General features: G+C 49.1%; 1 non-coding gene across 1 annotated transcript; it reads right to left on the reverse strand.

The window, feature by feature from the left end:
* Positions 1 to 2,614: 2,614 nt before the first annotated feature.
* On the reverse strand, positions 2,615 to 2,776 carry LOC138498961 (U1 spliceosomal RNA). The gene has a single exon (XR_011279049.1). It is a non-coding gene; the product is annotated as a U1 spliceosomal RNA (small nuclear RNA).
* Positions 2,777 to 4,231: the final 1,455 nt, after the last annotated feature.

Here is a 4,231-nt window from a genome sequence, read left to right on the forward strand (position 1 = left end):
TAAGCAAATTGTGCTCTTCCCCACATGCAACAAATGCAACCCCTTAAAATAAGTCCCACCTCGTCACCTGCACAGACCCTTTCCCAATAGACTGGTCGGACCAGGCTGCCATCCCACTGTTGGGCCCCCAATGCTAATATGCCCCACAAAGGGCAGGTTAAATGCCCCCTCACTCAGTGCTGCTTGTTCCAAACGGGGCAATGAGCTAGAAGCAAACTTAGCAGTCTTCCCCACCATTGAGAATGCCTTGGTCCTCCTATAATTATTCAATAACTCTGCAATGGAACTGGTGGACTCTAACTCCCCAACTGAAAACGTTACCTTAGACTTTGACGGGTGGGCTGCTAATGGCCCTGCCTGTCCCCTAGCACAGTGTTTATCGCTGTGATAGAGTGTGAATCCTTGGGGGAAGGATACAAGAGACCAATCGTAAGCAGTGAGCAGAAAGGTATATTGTGAGCCACTTGTGGCTCTGTTCCAATCTCAGTGTAAAATGAAGGTTGAATCACTAACTTGATTCCACCGGTAACACATGAAGGGCCGGGTTATCCTGCTTGTACTTCTTAATGTTCGCCACCTTCTTCCAAAATGTTTGTAGTTTCTGGATTTTGAGGTGAGGGGCACGAGAATACACAATGTTGCATTCATCCAGTCTTTATAAAGATAGTGACTTCTGAGCATGGGCGTAATTATAGGGGGGGGGGGACAGGGGTGTTTATTCCCCCCAACTTTCATGGCACTCCATTTTGTCCCCATTCATTTGGCTGGGGCACCGTTTTTCAGATGGCATGTCCACCCCAACATTTTCAGCAAAGTTACTCCACTGCTTCTGAGGTAGGGGGTACGGCCATGGACACATAATCCCACATATGTTAAGTGGATAATTAACCATGTTAAACACTAGAGAGGGTAACTTGGGACATAACTGATTTTTTTCCACTGACTGGGGCGCATCAGCAAGTGCATGTTGCCACTTGAAAGAGACGCTGGGCCTCATTACGACCCAGGCGGTAACCATGGCGCTATTAGCGCCATGGTTGCCACCGGAACCTTACCGATTCCGCCATGGTGAATGGAGCAATTACCGCCCCATTCCAAGGTTGGCGGAGGCGGTAATTCCCCATTCACCATGGCCGTTCCCCATTCCCATTTTTGCCCCCATAGGGCTCAATGGGAATGGGGAAGGCGGTAATAACAGTACCGCAAATTGCGGTACCGTTATTACCTCCAAAGTCCCTTTGCGGGTCCTGTCCTTAACGCCTTGTAAAACCAGGCATTAAGGGAGGACTCGCAAAGGGACCTTGGAATAGGGCGGTAAGGGATTACCGGCACCAGTGCCCTTACCGGTACCAGTTATCCCTTACCGCCCGAGTCGTAATCAGGCCCATTGTTGACCTTTCATGCACCCATACATATCACGTCTGTTTTCAGACAGTTCAGACATTGGGCCTCATTCCGAGATTGGAGGTAGTCATGGCGTTATTTGCGCCATGACTGCCTCCAATAACGGTACCAGCACCGGTCTGGTTCAAAGGGGACTTACCAGTGTAGTCCGACCTTTGCGGGACCGGTAAGTCCCCATTGAAAAAAAAAATTCCCCATTCCCATTTGAGCCCCCATAGGGCTCAATGGGAATGGGGAAGTAGCTAATAACAGTACCGCAATTTTCGGTACCGTTATTGGCTCTGATTTCCCTTAGCGGGTCCTGTCCATAACGCCTGGTCAGACCAGGCATTAAAGGAAGGACCCACTGAGGCAGGCTTGTCCAACCTTTCTGAATGTGGGGCCGAAGCATTAACTTTTTGTCACCCAATGGGCCGGCGAGCCAAAAGTCAACAACCTCTCCCAAAGCAGTTTATTAAAAAGCAATATTGTGTGACCTTTGACACAATGGCATCACAGGCAGTGATAGCCATGCAGTCCCAAAGATAGCTTTTGGTGTCATGGGCAGTGATCAAAGGTTAGTTGCTTGTGATTACTTTCAGTGTCTATGTGTTAATATTTTTCTGAAATAGTGGGGGCGACCAAGCGTAGCGAGGGAGCTATAAGGTTCTAGGGGTGGTTTGGGATGGTTCCCCCCCAAGAATTTGTTTTCAAATATGAGATTGAAATGGTGCATTTTACAACAGAAAAGGTGACCAAAAAGCCATAAGTTTACAATCAGTTCTAAAGGGGAACATGAAAATTCCATGTCACCAACAGCAGAAAAGAACATTTTACAACACAACACATTTTAATGATCACTGTGTCCACAGTGTAAGACAGCACTGTCACTGATGTAACACATTGTCATGCTGGTTGTACCCAAAATATGCCTCTGTAGCAACATGTCTATGTTGGCTGTTCCCAATTTAGGCCAGCATTGTCCTGTACAAAGCATGATTGATGCTGCCTGAGCATGTGCAGTGTGCCCAATACACATGGTAGCTTATCTCTGTAATACACATTACTTCTGTGGTGATGAAAGAAGCATAATTCAATTCAACAGATAAAATGTGGAAAAGCGATCACCCAAAGGTGAACCTAATTGAAGAAAGGCAATGTGAGCACAATCTTAAAGTATGCAACCTAGCAGGCCTAGTGCACACTTTACCTTTTCTTTCACCAATAAATCGGGGGGAGAGCGTGAACGCAGTCCCCCACTACCAGAAATAATGCAGTTGTGTACCCCGCATTTGGGAACATAGCAGGGGTCAGAAAATCCGATGTGCAATGGGTAAGCCTCACCCTGGGAGATCTGCCCTTGAGATCAGATTCTCCCCTGCCAGCTAAGTATGAGTCGCATGCAAAAGGACAAGGGTTGGGTCAGTTCTGGGAAGCCCCGCTAAGCGAGGGTGAGAAGGCAGGCCCTGACCCAGCCCCAACCCCCCACACCCCGGAAGCTCTGAGCGTCTGCAGAGCTGCCTGTCCCGCGCATAGGGGGAAGCTCCAGCAGGCAGAGCCCAGCAGAAGAGCAGATTGTAGCGCAGTTCCTTTCTCCCATCAGGCCCTGCTCAGCCCGAGATTTGTATAAATAGCAGGATGGCTCGAGCAGGCCTGTTGCAGTCTGCCCACTGGCCTGTCGGCCCCACACGGGCCGATGGCCCTCCTGAGCGGAGCTGCTCAGCGCTGGCCCCATTGACACCATCATAATCATCCTGGACCTTGACGCTCCACCACCCCTGAATCTCAGAGTTCTGCTCAATGACAATGCTGAAGCTTTGACATCTTTGCCGTAACCATATGCCGTGTTGTGTCAGCTGAGCCTGCACAGCGCCAAAGGCAAGTATTCCCTTGTCCGGGCCCAGAGGTCACTGAGTCTTCCAGTGCCATCCACTTGGTACGGCCTACTGTTCCCAGCGTTTTCTACCCGCAAATCAGCACCACTGCCAAACAGAACTGCACCATTGGGGCCCATCGCTGCTGCTCTCCGACTTGACCCCAGCCCAGCGCAAAGGCACCCTTGCTGGGAACATAGTACTATTGTTTTTTTGTGTTGCAACTGTATCAGCTCACGCCTCTCCTGAAGGGTATAGGCTGCCCTCAGACTGCGCTACCAAAAGAGTGAAAATAAGTTATACCTGTTGAGCTTGCCTGTTTCACTTTTATGATTGGGATCACTGCTGCATGGGTATTAAGTGCGTTATAAATAACCTATCATATCAGATCATATCATAGATCACAGATCAAGATCATAAGCAACTTCCAGAAACCTTGGCAGGTGGTCCACTGAGGCCCATTTGCAGGTTGCAGTGTGTTATTGGGGCACTACTAGGGTAACATATTGTGCTGTACATGTGGTATTCACCATGCTTTGATACCCCACTGGCCACATCTATAATGTCCAATGTACTTGGTATAATGCATAGACATTTTCATCAATCCACATTGTGCTTAGAGGTAAACGTAACTGAGCTCCCGCTGTTCTTCTTTGTCTCGAGACGAGGAAAAAAAGCACTGCAAAGGTTAAGTTTCTCAGCTGATAAAGGTTCATCTTCGGTGACATTCGCAATTCAAAAGAACGATTTTTGGGGCAGACAGACCGTGTCACCGCAACCCCTGCTAAACATATGTCCAGAGATGACAAACCTTGAAAGTAACTCCGCACAATGGCCCTCTGAGCAGCGGCCCACGGCTAATCAGAGGTTCAGGAATCCGCTGTGCTGCCCACGCCGAGAGGAACTCTTGCACAGCACCTGTCCACATAATCCTTCGCCCGGGCCAGCACTCTCTTATCCTCACCTCGGCACCT

Source organism: Ambystoma mexicanum, chromosome 5q (genome assembly GCF_040938575.1).
Source record: "Ambystoma mexicanum isolate Mex_15411 chromosome 5q, UKY_AmexF1_1, whole genome shotgun sequence".
NCBI lineage: Eukaryota > Metazoa > Chordata > Amphibia > Caudata > Ambystomatidae > Ambystoma > Ambystoma mexicanum.